General features: G+C 41.6%; 1 long non-coding RNA gene across 3 annotated transcripts in view; it reads right to left on the bottom strand.

The window, feature by feature from the left end:
- The window catches only part of LOC133646867 (uncharacterized), a 52,372-nt gene that overhangs the window by 15,627 nt on the left and 13,888 nt on the right, over nucleotides 1-22,857 (bottom strand). For all 3 annotated transcript variants that reach the window (XR_009825362.1, XR_009825360.1, XR_009825361.1), the window contains exon 3: nucleotides 9,476-9,560. This is a non-coding gene — a long non-coding RNA (uncharacterized LOC133646867). The remainder of the gene's footprint in view (nucleotides 1-9,475; nucleotides 9,561-22,857) is intronic.

Below are 22,857 nucleotides of genomic sequence, written 5' to 3'. Positions count from 1 at the left end.
ACAACATCACCATTTTTCTTTTCGTACAAATTCCCATGTTTTCCAAAAATTCCAAGAATTCTGTGTTGGTTTTGTTCTTTGAACAAGGTGATGTTCATGCACGGTTCATTTTGTGCACCAGTAAAAAAAACATGGTAACACTTTAGTATGGGGAACATATTCACCATTAATGAGTTGCTTATTAACATGCAAATTAGTAACATATTGGCTCTTAACTAGTCATTATTAAGTACTTATTAATGCCTTATTCGGCATGGCCTTATTATAACCCTAACCCTCTAACCCTAACCCTAACCAAATAACTCTAAATTAAGTCTTTGTTACTTAGAATATGTTCCCTTAGTGTCCAAAAAACTCTAAATTAAGTCTTTGTTACTTAGAATATGTTCCCCATACTAAAGTGTTACCAAAAATATATAACTTTGTCTTGAATTTGAAAAAAACTATGTTTTATTTTTCACTAAAGAAGGGTTCGGTGAATGCGCATATGAAACTGGTGGGGTTCGGTACTTCCAATAAGGTTAAGAACCACTGGCCTAGGACAATATTTTTAAAAAATCCTGGTTTCCCCAGAATTCCAGAAAATTCCCATTCAAATGAATGGGAATTCATAGTTCTACAATGCATTAAATTCTAAAAAAAAATAGCATTTTTTTAAACCTGATTCTGATCTTTCAACCATCCACACACTAGTCTTTCAATATATCGAACGCAAAACATGTTTTTCCTGTCCCAAAATTCCCAGTTTTCTGGTAATTTTCTCCACCTAGACAATAAATAAGAAATATACAATCTACTGTATGTCCCACATTTCTCACCATGGACATTCAAGCCATCATGTTTCCCATATCAGAAAATCCCCTAATTAACCAAAATTACCAGGAATTTTCCTCCATTGAAAATTAATGGGCAATATACAAACCTCTCCATATCCCACATTTCTCAACCGATTCGAACCATTCCGACATCCACACACTCCACTCACCATGGACATTCAAGCATTTCACTTCAGTCATCGTCATGGACCCACTACCTGCGGAAGCTAGCTCTCCAATCAGCTAAACCAGGGGTGTCAAACACGCGGCCCGCGGGCAAATTGCGGCCCGCGAGACGTTATTTTGCGGCCCCCAACTTAATATGAAAGGTTAATGTTAGTGCGGCCCGCGAGTTTAAAATGAATGACGCTTGACAGCGTTGTGTGCGGAGCTGAAGGAATCTACCAATCACGGTGTGGTATAAGGCTCTCGACAATATCTTTAGTGTCCTCTAGAAACTGTCGCTGCATCATCTTTTTCTCCATACTAACAACGTGCCGGCCCAGACACATGTAGTATGAGGCTTCTGCCGACACATGCAAGTAATAGCAAGACATACTTGAAGAACAGCCATACATGTCACACTGAGGGTGGTCATATTTTATTTTATTTATTTTTTAACACTGTTACAAATATGCGCCACTCTGTGAACCCACACCAAACAAAAATGACAAACACATTTCGGGAGAACATCCGCACCGTAACACAACATAAACACAACAGAACAAATACCCAGAATCCTTTGCAGCCCTAACTCTTCCGGGCTACAAAAACACCCCTGCTACCCCCAACCCCGCCTCCTCCCAACCCCGCCCACCTCAACCCCCCCACACACACCTCAACCCCCCCCCCCCCCCCTCCATCTCCCGAATTCGGAGGTCTCAAGGTTGGCAAGTATGCATTGACGTCACTTGCGTGATGCAAGCAGAGAAACATTTTGACGCTTTTCCACGACACCCGCACACGCTCTTCCTCCCTCCCTCTCTGCCTCCCTCGCTCGCCCGCCTGCTCGCTCCCGCCCCCGGCGCTGTTGTAAACAGTCCGGGCGAGGAAGACGAGGGCTCCGGTAACTTCCAAAGCACTCCGCCGAAGGAGCGAGCGACAATACAAAAGTGTGGTGCGCTGATACTCCGACAGAGTGTCGCTGGGCGAATGAGACGTATAACACGTTAGGGGTGATGTTAGCCCGTTCGGGGCTAATTGTGCTACCGTAACTGTAAACTCCACGGCGAGCCCACCCCCTCCCGTTGCCTCCTGACAGAGACGATTTTTGATGCAATATTTCTTTGTTGAGCACAGGAGCACCCCGACGTGTCTTATTTCATTTCATTTCATTTCATTTTTATTTATCTCCTTCATTGATGTGCATCTTTGATCGATAGACAATTATACCTCAATTATTTAATTATACATTTACACACCAATGCCTGAGAAGGAGCAGTGTGAAGAAAAATTTTATAATTTTCTGCCCCCTTCAACATAATACGTAGTCTTACTTAAAGGCCTACTGAAATGAATTTTTTTTATTTAAACGGGGATAGCAGATCTATTCTATGTGTCATACTTGATCATTTCGCGATATTGCCATATTTTTGCTGAAAGGATTTAGTATAGAACAACGACGATAAAGATTGCAACTTTTGGTATCTGATAAAAAAAAGGCTTGCCCCTACCGGAAGTAGCGTGACGTAGTCAGTTGAACATATACGCAAAGTTCCCTATTGTTTACAATGATGGCCGCATGAAGTGAGAGAGATTCGGACCGAGAAAGCGACAATTTCCCCATTAATTTGAGCGAGGATGAAAGATTTGTGGATGAGTAAAGTGCAAGTGAAGGACTAGTGGGGAGTTGAAGCTATTCAGATAGGGAAGATGCTGTGAGAGCCGGGGGTGACCTGATATTCAGCTGGGAATGACTACAACAGTAAATAAACACAAGACATATATATACTCTATTAGCCACAACACAACCAGGCTTATATTTAATATGCCACAAATTAATCCTGCATAAAAACACCTGCGTGTTTGTTATGCTAGCTCCTAGCTCCTATGCTAGCTCCTAGCTCCATAGAACACGCCAATACAATTCAAACACCTGATCAACACACACAATCACTCAGCCCAAAAGACCGTTCACCTAACCCAAGGTTCATAAAGCTTATATGTTTTAAAAAAGTTACGTACATACGCAAAAAAAAAGTTGCGCACATACGGTCAAGCGATCAAATGTTTAGAAGCCAAAGCTGCATACTCACAGTAGCACGTCTGCGTCTTTGTCATCCAAATCAAAGTAATCCTGGTAAGAGTCTGTGTTGTCCCAGTTCTCTACAGGCGTCTGTGTATCGAAGTCAAAAGTCCTCCTGGTTAGAGTCTCTGTTATCCGAGTTCTTCCATCTTGACTGCATCTTTCGGGAATGTAAACAAAGAAGCGCCGGCTGTGTACTGTTGTTGCTGACTACGTTCGAAAAATACGTCCATTTCGCACCGACAAGTTTCTTCTTTGCTTGCTCAGCTTCCTTCTCCATAATGCAATGAACATGATTGCAACAGATTCACGAACACAGATGTCCAGAATACTGTGGAATTATGAAATGAAAACAGAGCTTTTTCGTATTGGCTTCAATGTGGAAGGCATACCCGTGTTCGCCGGGCCACGTCACGCGCATACGTCATCCTCAGAGGCGTTTCGAACCGGAAGTTTAGCGGCAAATTTAAAATGTCACTTTATAAGTTAACCCGGCCGTATTGGCATGTGTTATAATGTTAAAATTTCATCATTGATATATAAACTATCAGACTGCGTGGTCGGTAGTAGTGGGTTTCAGTAGGCCTTTAATGATATCATATAAACCAACAATTACATCCAAATATAACGAAAACAAACAAAAAAAACACACAAAAAAACACAAGTGCAAAACTTCATGATGTACAAACCGAACAAAAAAACCAAAAGAAGTAATATACACCTCACGGGATGATACAAAACAAATACAAAACCAGGCAAAAATAAGTAAAATAATAAATATAAAGCAAAATGTAAACACTTATGGCTGTCCATATGATATTATTGTTCTGTCTTTATATATTTTTTCAATTGGAATATATTTTTAAAATATTTTATCTCATTGTAAAGAGAATTCCATAGTTTAACCCCCACCACTGATATACACATTTGCTTTAAAGTTGTCCTTGAATACTGATGTTGGAAATGACCTTTTCTTCTACACTCTGTATTCTCAGAAGTGATGACAAACATTTTTTGTAAATTTGCTGGTCATGTTTTACTTTTAGCCTTAAACATGACACATACCGTAATTTCCGGACTATAAGCCGCACCTGACTATAAGCTGCACCAGCTAAATTTAGGAGAAAATACAGATTGCTCCATATATAAGCCGCACCCGACTATAAGCCGCAGGGTTTTGATGTGTAATTACCGTAGTATATAGGGGTTCCTGCTACCACGGAGGGGATTGTCGGGACAGAGATGACTGTTTGGGAACGCAAAGCGTCCCATTTATTAACAATAAATCTTTCAATCATTCAATCAAACTTTCACATCTTTGACATGGCGAACAGCATTCGTGCAGAGTACAAATAATACAACGGTGCAAAGTAATACAAAGTGCTAGCCTATACGTTATCAAAATAACCAGCCTACCGGTATATGAAAAGTCAGTCTTTAATCATTGTGTCATCGTCTTCCTCCTGCGTACTAAAACCACCGAAATCCTCTTCGTCGGTGTCGGAGAAGAACAGGCCGTAAATAAGCCGCACCCTTGTATAAGCCGCAGGGACCAGAACGAGGGGAAAAAGTAGCAGCTTATAGTCCGGAAATTACGGTAATAACTGTAACTTTACAAGCTCCTGTAATTTCAATAAACCCGAATTAATAAATAATATGTTAGTGTGTTCTAAGTAATCTACTTTATGAATAATCCTTATGGCTCTTTTCTGTAGTTGATACAGAGAAAGTTGCGGTGTACAAGGAATACAATTTGAAACGTCATTATACAACTAGACATGCTGAGGAGTATGCAAAATAGCAGGGAGATGAGAGAGTGAACCGGGTTGCAAATTTTAAAACCAGTCTACTGAGGCAACAAGATTTCGTCAAGAAAGCAAGCGAAAAGAGCGATGCAGCAGTCAAAGCTAGCTACATGGTGAGTGAGATGGTTGCTAGGGCGGGAAAGCCATTCAAAGAAGGTGAATTCATTAAAAAGTGCATGTTAGATTTTTTTTTAAGAAATATTTTCTTGCGGCCCTGCCTCACCCAGTTTCTGCATCCAGTGGCCCCCAGGTAAATTGAGTTTGAGACCCCTGAGCTAAACAGACTCAATAACTCTACAGTGACGTTTTGGTGAATTTACTGAGGAATTTGTGAAATTGAAACAATACACAAAGAATGCTGGTGTAAGTTAATAATATTAACACAGACACTCGTTATGTTAACGTGTTAGCATATTAGCTAATGCTCACGACATTGTATTACGATAGCATGTACGAAGATGCATGAAAACACTCCTACAGACATCACACATGGGACAGTTTGGTAAGTATGAATTGTTTTATCCATCCGTCCATTTTCTACCGCTCGTCCCTCTCAGCCTAGCCTAGACCAGCTGCATTCGGGCGGAAGGTGGGGTACACCCTGTACAAGTCGCCTGCTCATTGCAGGGCATGAATTGTTCTAGTTATATTGGAAAACTTCCAAATGTTGCTCGGAGTGATGAATGAAGAATCCTTTTGAACAGAAACGCTTTGGACGCTTTTACTTCCGGTGCAAGTACATTTTCAACCCGCAACACCTGCAGTGAGCGAACTTGTCCAAAAGATGGCACCGTAGCACAAACAATTACACCCAATTTCAGTGTCTCTGATTGTGTTTAATGAAAACTATTGAACACCAAACATGAATCCATACATTAGCCGCACCGTTTTACAAGCCGCAGGGTCAAGACATAGGAAAAACGTAGAAGCTTATAGTCCGTAATTGACGGTGTTTTCTCTCAATTTCTTTCCATAAAACAAAATCCCATCTAAAGTATGTCGATAACCGCTTATGTCGACATCGGTCAGCCGGTCCGAGGGGCATCAAGATAAGTGCGTTTTACAGTATTTATGGTCATGTCGTAGAAGTCGTTCAAACATCAAAGATTGTGTTGTCTGCAAGGGGCTTAAAAAAATCTTGACTGAAATGTGATCATGAGTGTGATATCAAAGTCGGTCATCAGTGGGAGTATCAACGTGATCAATGCAGTGACTCAAAGGGTGACTCAGCAACATTTAGCTCACAAAGCAGAGAATTATGTGGCCAATTACCCACAAGATTCACTCTGACTCAATAAAAGGAAGACCACCTTCCTAGTGGAACGTCAAAAGAATAATTGTCCTAAGGACGTCTACAGGAAGGACGCATGTCACAAACATCTTTCAAACCTCTCTAAGGTTGATTCCCAGACGTCAAGAAGAAACCTGCAAATTTTGACCAATGACACATAACGGCAGACGTCTTAAGCGTGAATCATTAAATTTGCATTTTTTTTTAACATGTCAGAGCAATATGGATGTTGAAAGATACCTAAAATGAAACAAGGTGAAGCTCTTCCGAAAGTGTTCAATCATCCGACAATTTTTCAAAACTTAAGTAGCTGTTTGTAACCTTTGCACGGTCACGTAGCTGGCGCTAACTTGTTAATGTGTAGAAAACATTATATATCCCGCTGTCTTACACCTTTCAGTACGTAATCGGTCCTGGGCATGACGTTAAAGTGCATCCGGCAGTGGAGGCTCCTCTATGGGGTCTTGGGCACTAGGAGGTTAACCCCTTTACTACTGTTACCCCAGGTGGCCCTTGGCAAAGGCCTAGTACCTGACTGCCCCCTAGCCAGGGATACGATGAAGACCTCAACGGCGGAGCAGGCGGAAGGCGGTAGATGTAAGAACTACCCCAACGGCTACGATGGCTGAAGAAGGCACCCCCACATCCATGTGGGCCCAGTTATGGGGAAATAACGACCCAAGACCTCAACGGTGGAACAGGCGGAGGATGATTGCTAACCCTATGGAGCGTCACAACGGCTGGGATGGCGGATGAAGGCTGCAACAGAAAAGGGTCTCCAGTCGTCTTGGACTCCATGCCACTGGACCCTGATCCGGATCTGTCAAGGATTGTGTGGTGACTCTCTGTGCACCGGTCTCCCCAAGTTAAACAAAGTCACACACAGGCATCCTCCATAAAGGGATACACCCCTACCAGGAGGATCGTCATACTCGCTTCAAGTGACCGCCGATGATGATGATGATGATGATGAGTACGTAATCAAGTAAATTACGCCCATACGTAACACCCGCATTAGCTTTGTGTGTTGTTAGCTAGAGCTAGACATTCAGCAAAGTTTAGTTAACATTAGCTAACATTCAGATCAGTTCAGTTCATGTTATTCCGGAAATGCGTACTAGATTACATTCGTGCACTAACTCAGTACAACAGTTTTTATTGAAATTCAACATGCCCAAAAGGGAGTACTGTATATTCTGGACTAAAAGCCGCATTTTTTCTCTACCCTTTCTGCGGCTTATAAAACCGTGCGGTGTGGATTTTTCTTGCCTGACAACCATAATGCAGATAGTATATAAAAAACAAACACAAAGACACTTGGAAAGTTGCGTTATTGCTTGTGCTATTTTGCCATCTTTAGGACGCATTCGCTCATTGCAGATGTTGCAGTGCCCTTCTTTGTAAGGCTTTCAACCGGAAGTAGAAGTGCCATCCTGTCTTCTAGCTGTCCATAATATTTTGACTCGTATTGATTCTTCATTCATCACTCCAAGTTACATTTGTAAGTTTTCACAATATAACTAAAACTGTTTATAATGTCCCATGTGTGATATCTGTAGGAGTGCTTTCATGCATATTTGTACGTGCTATCGTAATGTAATAAAGCTAGCGTCGTTTTTAATGAGCTAATATGCTAACACGTTAATGAGTGTCTGTGTTCGTATTATTAACTTACAATGGCATTATTTTTGTATTGTTTCAGTTTCACAAATTCCTTAGTAAATTCACCAAAACGTCACCGTGGAGTAATTGAGTCTGTTCATCTGATTGGAGAGCTAACTTGCGCAGCTAGTGGATCCGTGACGATGGCTTCTGTTTTGTTTGATTAGCCCTTTTACTGCCGTGTTACAGACATCGTTTGGAAACAATTACGGTATGTAAAGAAACATTTACAAAATCTTTCTGTGTAAATATTTCATTGCACAACATATATATCTGTATCAGCTAGCACTCTGCCACACCAAAGTCTGCATGGAAAAACCGGAGGAAATTCGGAGGAAGAGACGGGGCTGCAGAGCTAGCGGTGAGCGTCGGGATGGGTGAGCTTCACGGAGCCCTGGCTGAATGAACATGGGATCAGACACTTCGGTCTCCCTGAACGGATTCTCGCTCATCCGCACTGACTTGACATTGGCCGAGAGCTAGTGGGCACCCTAGGACAGTGTCGGCTCACTTGGTTGCTTTGTTGCGTCTCTTCTTGTCTCTGGCCATGCTGCACCCCACACCAGCAGACAATGGTGTCTCTGCGGTGTATGTGGCTGTTGAAATGTGTTTTGCTTGTTGTTGTTTGTCTATGCGAGGTGCAATCATATGTGCGCAATGTGTAATAATTATTGCTCATTTGTTTTACCTTGTAATTTACTTTTGTAGCTGTATGTAGAAATAGCGCCGCTGAAGTGGCAACTGGTTGCATCAACTCTTTTATGTCCTTTGTGTTCTTTAACGTTTACCTCTTGTTTTCATGTGTTTTTCTTTTTACCTTAATTTTTATGGACTTTTTGTATCTGTACTGCAACCACCAAATTTCCCCATTTTGGTATGAAAATTCTATCCTATCCTCGTATATTGTATCGTAACAACACAACTTCATAATGTTATTTGCTTCTCTAGGACTGCCTTGTGTACAACACAGCAGTGAGTGACAAGCTTGAACGGCAAACAAATTCCTCTGTCCGACGAGCAATGTGTTTTTAACATTATAATTAGTTGTAAAAAATATAAAGCTATCATAAAAAATAATTTAGCTGGTGTTCTTCTTGATATTACAGTACAGGCCAAAAGTTTGGACACACCTTCTCATTTCAATGCCTTTCCTTTATTTTCATGACTATTTACATTGTAGATTGTCACTGAAGGCATCAAAACTATGACACCTGTGAAGTGAAAACCATTTCAGATGACTACCTCTTGAAGCTCACCGAGAGATGAGCAAAGGGTGGCTATTTTGAAGAAACTAGAATATAAAACATGTTTTCAGTTATTTCACCTTTTTTTGTACATAAAGTACATAACTCCACATGTTTTTATTCATAGTTTTGATGCCTTCAGTGACAATCTACAATGTAAATAGTCATAAAAATAAAGACAATGCATTGAATGAGAAGGTGTGTCCAAACTTTTGCCCTGTACTGTATATTTTTTGGGTAAAATTTCAATACAGCAAGTTGCGAACAGATCCTTTAAACTTCCAGAATCTAATTTTTGGTCAGCATTGTTCTGTACATTTTTAATAAATCCAAACCTCGATGTAAGAGCAGGACAGTTTTTGATTTTCAATATCTATCAAGTCTTTAAAGGCGGCTGAGTTTTCATTACTTACCTTCTTCAGGCCAGTGTTTCTTAACTGTAGCGTTGGGCTTGCCAAAAGACATCGGATTCTCAGTTGCAATACACTCTTCCACCACCTGTGGCAATAGTGACAATATCAAACAATCAGAAGAAGTCTGGAGCTAAAGTCGTAGAGACATTTCTTAAGCACAAAAATTATGACTAAAGTATCTGTGTTGGCCTTGCGATGAGGTGGCGACTTGTCCAGGATGTAGCTGGGATAGGCTCCAGATCCATCGCACCCCAAGAGGGACACGCGATAGAAAATGGATGGACGGGTGGGGAAGCTGTATTTTTCACTTTAAATGTATCGACAGTTTAGTTAGGAAAAATAGTCATTATTAATTTAGTATATTTCTTTTAGCAGAACATAATTGTATGTACATGTATTTCTTGTATGTAATTTTTTGAGTTCATGCAGTCTACAGTTGGTAAGGTTGTGTTTTTGCCTAATCCTTCACTTAAAGAATGCATTACCGACCTGATAAGTTCAAAAGAGAATGAGATGATACAGTATTATCTGCTCATAGATGCTAACTGGTGGTTGTTTGAGCACACTGCAGATAGTCCTATATAGTCCAGTGTTTCCCACACATTCATTTATTTGTGGTGACCCGCCACGAAAGAATTACGTCCGCCACAAATAAAAAAAAATAAAAAATATATATATATTTTTTTGTCCTGTCCAGCTTCTCAGGCAAATCATATAGTTGATGTAGATGCCCATATAGGCTGTTCAGATTTACTTTACAAAAGAGAAGTGTAGGATACTTCTCTTGTTGCCTTATTTGTATTTGACCACTACTGTTTTCTGTTTATTTGTTACTGACTGTGGCAGGACACCTCTGCCTGTTTCACTTTATGTTGCTGGTAAATAATATGGTTGTAGTAGTAGGCTAAAGTTAAATGATTTAGTATGCACTAATTAAAGGGGCAGAGCTTTAAGAGACATTTTAGCTTTTATATTTTATAAGATATATTTTTTGTAAGAACCACAATTAATAAATATATTTCAGTGAATAACTTATTGTTCAAATCTGTACATAAATATGTACATAAAGTGTTGTAATTATATTGTAAAATGGATGGATGGATGGATGGATGGATGGATGGATGGATGGATGGATGGATGGATGGATGGATGGATGGATGGACGTTTAAAACAAAACTTATTATTAATTAGTAAGTATACATTTTTTTTAGCCTTTTTAGAGTAAATCATATCATTGTAGTAAATTATGCAAATTACTCGATGATGTCATGGTGACCACGCCCCCACCGCCACAGGTATCTTGGCATTTTATGGGAAACACTGTAGTCCCACTCCTTAATACTTCAGTCACACGCAGGATTCTCACAGGAATGAGGCAAAAATACAGCCTTACCTACTGTATTTGGTTAGTATTTATTTTTCTAATCAGCCTGGCCTAGGCCTAAGGTTTATGTGTTAAATAAAAAATAATTATGTGATTAACACATGGTTTCATATCATTTGACATTGTTGTAAACTGTAAGTAGGTTAGATAGAATGATTGAATACGATTAAAATCGAGAGTAGGAGTTAGTGTGAATGTTTGAGTGGGTCCGGGGGCCCTTTGTAGTGGAAAAGTTGGGGCCCCGAGGTCAAAAAGGTTAAGAACGCCTGTTTTCTCAAACAAATGTACTCCATTTTATAGTCAGGCATCCTCCTTCGAACTAGTGATCTCTGCAGTTGATGTTTGCACTATTTATTTTGTCCTGGTTACACTTTTGAAATAAAAAAAAGCCTTTTAACTAAGGATACTTTTTTTTTTCAAACCGATACTGAAACGGCTTTTAATATCGATACCAAAAAAATGATTAACTTCATCTATTATTTTTTTGAACATAGATGTGAGTGTAGTTCAGACGTAAGAAAGCGTCAAACAAAGGTGGATTTGACAAAGTGTGTCAATAGATTTGTCCTGACAAAAGCCACCATCTTCAACGGTGATAAGATTTTCATCATTTTCACGATGAAATCACTGATCTCAATAACAAAAACAACAACGGAACAACATCAGCAAATATGATATGTACAAACATGATAGCAAAGTAACTAAAGTAGATGGTAATAACATAGAAATGACAATGAACATTATTGCACTACAAATGGCACAATACAAATACCAATAGAAATAGCACTATAAATAATAAATAATAATAATTGCCTCTATTATTATCAACAATACAATTGTTTCAAATGCAACAATACATAAATGTAATGAAAGCTTGAGTTACAAAAGAAAGCAGATCAGTGGAGGAGAAGAAAGAGAAGCAAAACTGCATAAACCTTGTAGATTGTTATGGTAAAAATAGGTTAAGCTTGACCACTTTGTTATATTTTACGTAGGATTCGTAGGATTTAAAAACAATGTTGTAGCGATGCTGGTTTTTCAGGTGGCTGATAAGGTTTGATGTGATGACGCGCATTTTTTCCCCTCCTTCTTGTGGATTGTTAGCGCAAATAGCACGTGAAACACCTTCCTCCGAAACAAAAACAACGTCACCGCTGAATGTTTCGTGTTCATCAGACTGAAAGTGTTACGGCAAACGCGCTGTCTGCCTCCTCCTCCGCTGCGGCAGCACCTCGAGACTCCGCTGCGAGCCAAGCAGGACACGCCCCCGCGCTCGTTGCGCAGACCGCGCCCACGCGCCGACACAGCCGGAGACAATCTTCTATCGACACACCTGGGACTAATGAGAGGCAGCAGGATAAAGAGACTCGCCGCTGACTTCTCGTCGCCAGAACGTCGCCCTGTGTTCAGTAAGCTCTCACGTCTCTGGCTCCCCTCATGTGCTTTCTCTTCTGCTCATTTTTTGTCCTTCTCATGCCTGGCCCTGATCTTGTCTTTTTCATCCCCTGTTCCCACAGCCTCCGTGTCCCTGTCATTGCCTTTGCGCTTCCACTGTGAAGTTTCCCCCAGACTCTGATTGCCTTCCCTGATTTTTGACCCCACGCTCGGATTTGGACCACTGACGCCTCTCTCCTGCCTAACAGACCTTGCTCGGATCACGAACCCCTTTTGGATCTTCCCCCTCTGGACTTGGATGCTGACACCACCAACACGCACCTTCAACAAACCCTTGGTAAATTCACATTGTGTAAATTTCCACACATAGTATTACACACACACACATAGTAGCATACACACCCCACGTATACATCAAAAGCTCAAACAAAACCTGTTGAGCTATACCTCCTGTTGTTGTGCCGTCTCCTTCCCCCCTGTCGACGCATAACAGAAAGACTGGGAAGAAACTGTTATTATGACAGGTTGTTTTGGCGCACAGTCACTTTGGCGTACCTGCGCGTTTCCTGGCCCTGGACCGGTATAAGTCTTGGATGAGAGGGATGATATATTCTGCAGTCCCAATTGTCCGTTGCAGTTTGTGTCTTCCCAGCTTGGTAGCAGATCCAAACCAGACCGTGATGGAGGTGCACAGGACCGACTGAATGATGGATGTGTAGAACATGATCAGCAGGCCCTGGGGCAGGTTAAACTTCATAGGTAGGATAGGTATGTGTTTATTTAAAACAGGGACGATGCACAAAAACATTAATCTTGTTCCAGTCCGGTTTTAAAGCCCTCCACAGCACAGAGTCAGCGCTTTTAAAAGTTTTTAACGATATCCTCCTGTCAACTGATTCTGGTAAATATGTTGTCTTGGTGCTTTTAGATCTGTCTTCTGCTTTCGACACCGTCGACCACGCCACCTTAATCACTCGTCTTGAGAACTGTGTGGGCATTAAGGGCGCCGCCCTCAACTGGTTCCGGTCGTACCTAACTGACAGGAGTTTTTGTGTAAAAATAGACAGTTTTATGTCTTCCACAGCTCCTTTACCACATGGGGTTCCCCAGGGCTCAATTCTTGCCCCAATCTTATTTGCGCTTTACCTTCTCCCCCTTGGTTCTATTTTTAGGAAGTACGATATTGCATTTCATTTTTATGCCGATGATTGCCAGATTTATTTTCCCATGGCACAAAATAACACGGTTCAACGTCTTATTGACTGCCTGCACGACATCAAAGCCTGGCTTTCAGCTAACTTCCTGAGCCTAAATGAAGACAAAACAGAAGTTATGTTGTTCGGTCCAAGTCGCTACCCCTCCCCCAACGTTGACCTCGGCACTCTGGCCCCGTATCTCAGCGACTGTGTCACAAACCTGGGGGTAAAGTTCGACTCAGATTTGAAATTCGAAAAACAAATCAGCAGCGTTGTACAAAAAAGCTTTTATCAATTACGCCAAATAGCAAAAGTGAAACCGCTTCTATCAGGACATGATCTCGAGAAATTAATCCATGCCTTTATCTCGACTCGTTTAGACTACTGCAATGCCCTGTATGTAGGCATTAGCCAGGCCTCCCTCGCCCGCCTGCATCTCGTGCAGAACTCTGCTGCTCGTCTGCTAACACAGACCCGCAGACGTGAGCACATCACCCCTATATTAGCGTCCCTTCACTGGCTCCCTGTGCGTTACAGAATAAATTTTAAACTCCTTTTATTTGTTTTTAAATGTCTAAACAACCTCGCGCCAACATATCTCTCCGACCTCCTTCAGCCTTACTGCCCCACCCGATCCCTAAGATCAGCCGATCAGCTGCTACTGACAGTCCCGGACACAAGGCTGAAGCTTAGAGGTGACAGAGCTTTCGCTGCTGCTGCTCCCAAGCTCTGGAACGACCTACCTCTGAGTGTTAGACAAGCCTCCTCTCTTCCTGTTTTTAAATCTCTCTTAAAAACATACTTTTATTCCATGGCTTTTAACACTGAGTGATACCCATCCTGCAATGGCGCCCCATAATACACCTGCTGTGAACCTGTTTTTATGTTTTTTATATTGTATTTATTTATTTTTTATCGTGTTCTGTTTGTGTTGTGTTGTGTTTGCTCGGTTCTCGTATTATTTTTAACCTGCCCATTGTACAGCACTTTGGCTACCCCTGTGGTAAATTTTAAATATGCTTTATAAATAAAGTTGATTTGATTTGATTTGATTAATCTTGTAAAACAAGGGTAAGATGCCTTGAGCCAGGTTGGGGCAACATTTGCTAATTTCCTCATGTAGTCCCGGGGCAAGTAATCAGAATCAGAATCAGAATCAGAAATACTTTATTAATCCCCGAAGGGAAATTAAGAGTTTCAGCACAATCCCATTCAAGAGCAGACAAACATTACAGGTAGACAGAACAGGATCGCTGACGGGTCTGCCAACTTCTGGCTCCCCTTAGAAAAAAGGTGAGAAACAGGTAAACGCTGGGAAGGGTGGGGGGCTGATTGAGAAAAAAAAAAAAATCAGTCTAAGCCTGAGCCCCTGGAGAGGGGATCCAGACTGAGGCCAAGGGGGGGAAAACAACCTCATGGCCATAGCACTCATAAACATGTGTGTAAGAGGGAAAACTCAAGGAACACAAAGGACATTAAATACAGAGCTGATGCAACCAGCCACTTCTACACACAGCCACAAAAGTAAAACAACAATAAAAATTCAACCACTAATATACATTGCACACACAAGATTGCACCATGCATGGACTAGCAACCAAACAAAAACATAATTTCAACACCCATACACACTGTGGTGGCCTCTGCGGTGTTCCACGCCATCGTCTGCTGGGGTGGGGGGAGCATGGCCAGAGACAGGAGCAGACCCAACAAAGCAACCAAGAGAGCCGACTCCACTCTCGGCCGCCCACCAACTCTCGGCCAGTGTCCAGTCCGCATGGATGAGCGAGGATGCGTCCAAGGAGACCGAGGCATCTGATACACACTCATTCAGCCAAGACACCGCGAAGCCAGTCCGTCCCGGCGCCCAGCGCCAGCTCCGCAGCCCTGTCTCTTCATCCGCATCTCCTCTCCTCCAGTCTCTCCAATCGGACTGCGGTGTGGCAGAGACCCAGCAGCTGGTCCCCACGGCCAAAAGGCACCAGGGAGGCAGATCCAGAAGCCCACAAAAAAGCACCGCAGAAGTCACGAAAGTGCCACCCCTTGTTGCACAGCACCAAAGGGTCCAAAACCAAAAGGCCAAAAAAACAAAACAAAACAAAAAAAAAAACATGGCAGCAAGAGGGAAACTCCAGGAACACAAAAAGATGACACCAGAGCACAGAGCTTCTGCTAACAGTAGTCACTACAGTGGCGCCATCTTGGAAAAAAATAAAAAAAAGACACGGACAGATAACAATACAATAAAAATGTTGAACAAAAGTGATATGATCTGAAATATTTTTGACGCAGGACGTACATCCTGTCCGGTGCCTTTTTCTGAATGTGTGGATGTGGGAGGTCCACTTTAGGTACCATGAGATTGTGGATCCCAGGAACTTGAAAGAGGCCACAGTAGGCACGTGCTGTTCAGAATGTTGAAATATTACTATTTATTTTTTGAATTCAATTCCTTTTAATTTTTCATCACCGGCCCTTCCCTGACTGCACGTCCTTAATACACTATTGATTTTGAGTGGAATATGACACAAGTTAGCAAAGGTTTCCAAACCTAATGACTAATCATTATTATATTTAACCTTCCTGGACTTTTTGAACCGTTTTGCTTGAATGACACCTGATTGGTGGCTTCCCATTGGGGGTAATCAGTGACAGTGGTGGGCCGTCAGCGCCAGCAAGGCCTTCCCTGCTGGCCTAACTTAAATCATGACCATAAATCGATAAAACTTAATTTTACTTTACCGCACTTTCCAGACTATAGAGCGCACTGGTATGTAAGCCACACTGACTACATTTTAGAAGAAGAAAAAATGTTTAGAAGCTGCAGATAAACGTTGTGAAATGAGTTATTTACACAGAAATATTTTGTTAAGTGTTTATTTACATAACTAATTGTTTTTCCAAAGGGTGACTGTAACACGGCAGTATAACGGCTGATCAAACAAAACAGAAGTGACCATCATGGACACACTAGCTGCGGAAACTGGCTCTCCAATCAGCTAAACAGACTTAATAACTCCACGGTGACGTTTTGGTGAATTTATAAAACTGAAACAATACAAAAAGAATGCCATTGTAAGGTAATAATACTGACACGGACACTCGTAAATGTGTTAGCATATCAGCTAATACTGACGATGCTAATTCCATTAGATTAGCACGTACAAATATGCATGAAAACACTTCTACGGACATCACACATGGGACGGTTTAGTAAGTAAGAATTGTTTCAGTTATATTGCAAAAACAGTGCTCGGAGTGACGAATGAAGAATTCATACGAGTACATACGCCTTGGACGACTAGAAGACCGAACGGCAATTGTACTTCCAGTTGAAAGCTGTAGTCTAAACAGAAGGGCAATGCAACACTGACATTTTGGTGAATTTATAAAACTGAAACAATACAAAAATAATGCCATTGTAAGGTAATAATACCAACACGGACACTCGTAAATGTGTTAACATATCAGCTAATACTGACGACGCTAATTCCATTAGATTAGCACGTACAAATATGCATGAAAACACTCCTACAAACATCACACATGGGACGGTTTAGTAAGTAAGAATTGTTTCAGCTATATTGCAAAAACATTGCTCGGAGTGACGATTGAAGAATTCATACGAGTACATATGCTATGGACGGCTAGAAGACCGAACAGCAATTGTATTTCTGGTTGAAAGCTGTAGTCTATACAGCAACACTGACGTTTTGGTGAATTTATAAAACTGAAACAATACAAAAAGAATGCCATTGTAAGGTAATAATACTAACACGGACACTCGTAAATGTGTTAGCATATCAGCTAGTACTGACGACGCTAATTCCATTAGATTAGCACGTACAAATATGCATGAAAACACTCCTACGGACATCCTACATGGGACGGTTTAGTAAGTAAGAATTGTTTCAGTTATATTGCAAAAACATTGCTTGGAGTGATGAATGAAGAATTCATACGAGTACATACGCTATGGACGGCTAGAAGACCGAACGGCAATTGTACTTCCGGTTGAAAGCTGTAGTCTAAACAGAAGGGCAATGCAGCACTGCATTGAGCGAACTTAATCAAAACACTAACACACCTATTCAGTGTATTTTTTTGTCTGTTTTTTTACATTATTTTTGCATTATGGCTGTCAGTGAAGAAAAATCCACAAATTAGCAGCATTGTTTTATAAGCCGTAGGGTTCAAAGCGCAGGAAAAAAGTAGCGGCTTATAGTCCGGAATTTAAGGTAATTTCCTTTCCTTGTGCAGTGTAGGTTAACGGGGCCCATACAGGTGATAGACAGTTGCAACAACACGAGTTGTCGACAGTAGCCCGGTATTTTTCGGACCATAAAGCAACCGGATTATAAATCGCTTTAAATGGGTCATGTTATGATATTTTGTTTTGTACATGTAAAACACTTCCTTGTGGTCTGGAAAACATGTAATGGTGGTTCTTTGGTCAAAGTGTTGCATAGATTATGTTTTACAGACCAACTTTAGGTCTCTTCAAGATGCTACATTTATACGTGGCTCCACTTCGACAGCGTCTTCTACTCATCAGCTTTTCTGTCTTGCCTCTGGTGAGGGCGGTCGCATTTTTCTCCGCTCCCTCCTTCCCTGCTTGCTCTCTTTGTTTTTGTCTTGTCTGAACTATTTTGAAGCCTCTTTTCTTGAGCTGTCCTCAAATCTAAACATCAAAATGAATTTGATCAACTGGACTCTCGACGCAATTGACACAGTCTTTTCGACAAGGAAAAGAGGCTCGGGGGAGCCTGGCTGCCCTGATGGAACCATTGCTGCGGGGTACGTGAGAGATTCCTGGAATACTTGGAGAATCATGTGCCTCTCAGTCCTTTCCATCGAGGACGTGGAAGACATCTACCTACCGTAATTTCCGGACTATAAGCCGCTACTTTTTCCCCTCGTTCTGGTCCCTGCGGCTTATACAAGGGTGCGGCTTATATACGGCCTGTTCTTCTCCGACACCGACGAAGAGGATTTCGCTGGTTTTAGTACGCAGGAGGAAGACGATGACACAATGATTAAAGACTGACTTTTCATATACCGGTAGGCTGGTTATTTTGATAACGTACATGCGAGCACTTTGTATTACTTTGCACCGTTGTATTATTTGTACTCTGCACGAATGCTGTTCGCCATGTCAAAGATGTGAAAGTTTGATTGAATGATTGAAAGATTTGTAGTTAATAAATGGGACGCTTTGCGTTCCCAAACAGTCATCTCTGTCCCGACAATCCCCTCCGTGGTAGCAGGAACCCCTATATACTACGCTAATTACACATCAAAACCCTGCGGCTTATAGTCGGGTGCGGCTTATATATGGAGCAATCTGTATTTCCCCCTAAATTTAGCTGGTGCGGCTTATAGTCAGGTGCGGCTTATAGTCCAGAAATTACGGTATTTGGAGCTGTGATCGCAGGGCATTTGCTGATTGGGCTGGGCATTGCTCTGGTGTATCGTCAAATTCGGAAGACGATGGCAGCCACTCAAGGGGCCAACAGGCTGTTCAACGCAATGGAAGGATTGGGTCGTGCTGTGGGATCACAGACTGGAGCGATTGCTGATTTGAATCGCAAGGTAGATTCCATCTTGATGATGTTACAGAAAGAATAAATTGGAATTGTCAGAGCCAGCATATAGAGCAGGAATGTCATTGTTTTGACTGCTCGAAGAAAAAACAACATCTTAATCTACGATTTGACTCCCTCGAATGGCCTTGAGGAACAGGCTGTTTGAAAACACTCCCCTGAGGACTCCTCAAAGATGGACGCTTTTGACCTTTCCCTTTTTTTCAAAAGCACCTGGGTCGGACTCTTGAACTCTTGAACTCTTGGGGCCGGCCTCGGCCCATAAAGACAATCCAACATCTCACCCAAGTTAATTGGGCATACATGCACGCACACACCCCTCCCCAAATCAACGCCTTCACCACTGCTTTATTCCTCCGGGGTTGTGGGGGCTGAGCAGCGCTCAACAGCAGCTGCCGGCCTCCAAAGTCCTGTTGGATGACTCTGTTGCGAGTTGTTGTGATTAAATGTACCATGTTTATGTGTGCCATGCTATGTGAGGTTTTTTTCCTCGGACTCAGTCTGGACCATTCCTGAGGGTCCAGCCTCAGACTGATATTTTTTTTTACTTCCCCCCTTCCCCAATGTCACCTTTTTCCCACCTTTTTAAGGAGCGCCTAAGTGAGGCTGATCCGTTGGCGGTCCCGTCTTGTCTCCCTGTAACGTATGTCTGCTCTTAGCGGGATTGTGCCGAAAATGTAATTTCAGTTCTTATGTGTCTTGTACATGTAAGAATGGACAATAAAGCTGATTGATTGATCTTTGTTGTACCGGTAGTTTTTAGCGCTTCCATAGCCAGTCTACTGACGGATATAAGTTAGAACTGAACGCTACTTTATCTTAAAAATGGCAACAGCGGAGGATGAATGCTCCACAACAACAGGATAGAGAAAAGGAAGGAGCTTATAGAGTGCGGCCTGGACTACAATGGCGGACGCGTGCACATTTTTGACGACTTATGCAGATCCAAAATACACATCAGCAGGAACCAACAGGTAAGAACATTTGGTTTTGCATAATATTGCGAAACAAAACATCAGATAATATGTCTCTTAGTGGGTGCATTTTTGGGGTCCTTATGTACACACCAAAATAATACCCATCTGACTACAGTTGGCGTAATGCTCCACATTCCATTAAGCGGTGCGGCTTCGTGGGTCACCAAAGGCGTACTAAAGCATTTTGACAGTTCTATGAGCGCCGGGTGTAATGTTCTATATTCCCAATGAAACATCAAAGCTTTGGTGTTGCTTGCCTACCGGTACTTGCTAGCGCCGTTTATTGAACAGGCGTCAACCAGCAGCCCACACGTATCTCTTATGAGTGACTGCCATCCACTGGTCACACTTATTATTACACCATGAACCATAACCAGAATAAGCACAACCAGAATGAATACATATATAATGGGCTCCGGGTTATAAGTCGCATGGTCATTCTTTGAGAAAATTAAAGGATTTTTTAAGTGCGCCTTATAGTACAAAAACTGCGGTACAGTACACGGTGAGGATAAGTGACATAATGAGGCTACTGTGTATATTTGGGCCGCGCGAGTGTCCCCGACTGACTGCAACGAAGAGACAGGCGTGTGCACGTCGGCTCAGTAGCTTCAAAACCCTCCACATTTACAACCACTAGCCCCCAAAAAGGAAAGCATACAGTTATTCAGTGCATTTGTTGACGCCTCACAAAGAGCGCAGCCAGATTTGACAAGAAGAGCGCTCACTCGGGAGATGACTCACTCCCTTTATGAAGCACATGGTCTGCGCTCAGGATAGCAGCAGAAAACAAACCAGAGCGATCGATGGCGGGACTTCTTCTTGTCTTTCCCTACCAGCCTTCATGTCTTCACTTATCGATGCGTTCATCGACAGCTCCTCTGTGACGTGTCCCCAGCCCACGCTCCGAACGCTCGTTTGTCTCCTTCAGACGTTTAGGTGTCAAAACAAGAATCCTATTGAGTTGGGAAGATGGCCAAGCTGGCCGAGGTCAAATGTCAATTTGGAATATGGAACTTCAAAGAAGAATTTCTGCTCTACAAAAGCGACAACTGATCACTCCAGCAGCAATGAGAGCGGACTCAGTCAAATTGCACTAGCGGGATGCTAATATACATTGGCTTTGCTATTGACATGCTACTGGTTACAGTGTTTCCCATAAACTGCCAAGATACCTGTGGCGGTCGTGGGCGTGGCTATGGGCGTGACTATGGGCGTGGTCACATCATCAAGCAATTTGCATAATTTACTACAATGATTTGATTTTCTCTAAAAAGGCTCAAAAAATGTATACTTACTAATTAATAATAACAGTTTTGTTTTAAACGTCCATCTATCCATCCATCCATCCATCCATCCATTTTACAATATAATTACAACACTTTATGTACATATTTATATACAGATTTGAACAATAAGTTATTCACTGAAATATATTTATTAATTGTGGTTCTTACAAAAAATATATCTTATAAAATATAAAAGCTAAAATGTCTCAAAGCTCTGCCCCTTTAATTAGTGCATATTAAATAATTTAACTTTAGCCTACTACTACAACCATATTATTTACCAGCAACATAAAGTGAAACAGAGGCAGAGGTGTCCTGCCACAGTCAGTAACAAATAAACAGAAAACAGTAGTGGTGGTAGATAGACACAGAGCTTCATCAAACATCTGATCCACTGAACAAAGAGCTCCAAAAATCTTGAACTTTAGACTGCCATCAGTTTTACTCCCTACACTTAACCATGTGTTTCCTACTGCCTGCAGACTTTGCACCCTTTGTTATATACACATGTTGTGTTTCTAATATAAATACATTTAATAAAGTCAAATACAAATAAGGCAACAAGAGAAGTATCCTTCACTTCTCTTTTGTAAAGTAAATCTGAACAGCCGATATGGGCATCTACATCAACTATATGATTTGCCTGAGAAGCTGGAGAGGACAAAAAAAAAAAAAAAAAAAAAAATGTATTTATTTATTTATTTTTTTATTTTTTTTATTTGTGGCGGACGTAATTATTTCGTGGCGGGCCGCCACAAATAAATGAATGTGTGGGAAACCCTGGGTTAGCATTAGCTGTTTTACGTGGATATTTCAACACCGCCAAATGTGTTCAAAACTACAACCAATATACACATTATGTCACGGCGCTCATATTCATATTCGATATTTCGATCATCTCCATGCAAAGCAACAGGAAAATTATAGAAGGAAAAAAATAAACCCTTTTGAAGAAAAAAGCTAAGGTCAACACATATCCAACGGTCTTGTTTAAATAACGTTCCTTCTCAGAGCAAGAACTTTGTCGGTTTTGAAAAAAGGGCTTTGAGGTACCAGTAGGTCAGCACTGACAAATTCTGCTAATGCAGACAAAAACTTGCCCTCCTATGCCTACTTCCTATTTACGTCCATTTCCAGTTTGATGTAAAAGAAACAATGCATCCCACTGACACCAAAATACATTCCTTACTTTAATCCCTTGAACTGAAAGAAGTAATCTTCGGAGATGCAAATCGCAGATCCATGCTTCAAATTACATGCTCGTAAGTTACATTGTGCTTTCCATCCTTTATTATAAAAGCCACACAGGAGGCAAACCTGCTGTGCGCAGCGTGCCGAGATGTGACTTGGTAGTTAATCGTGCCGCTTTGAAAGAAATTGACGCCGTCTTTATAATTAAATTGCGCTTGACCTGAGACTCTGTCTCTGTATGGCTGGCAAAAGTACAAAGTCACAGCAGGTAAGCACATTTTAATTTACAGCGTGTACGCAGCGTGCAAGCAGCAATATTGATTCTACTGTATAACGCAGTAGCGGCT

Source organism: Entelurus aequoreus, linkage group LG03 (assembly GCF_033978785.1).
Source record: "Entelurus aequoreus isolate RoL-2023_Sb linkage group LG03, RoL_Eaeq_v1.1, whole genome shotgun sequence".
Classification (NCBI taxonomy): domain Eukaryota; kingdom Metazoa; phylum Chordata; class Actinopteri; order Syngnathiformes; family Syngnathidae; genus Entelurus; species Entelurus aequoreus.
The sequence above is the reverse complement of the archived record's forward strand: the minus strand, read 5'-3'. Positions and strand labels throughout refer to the sequence as shown.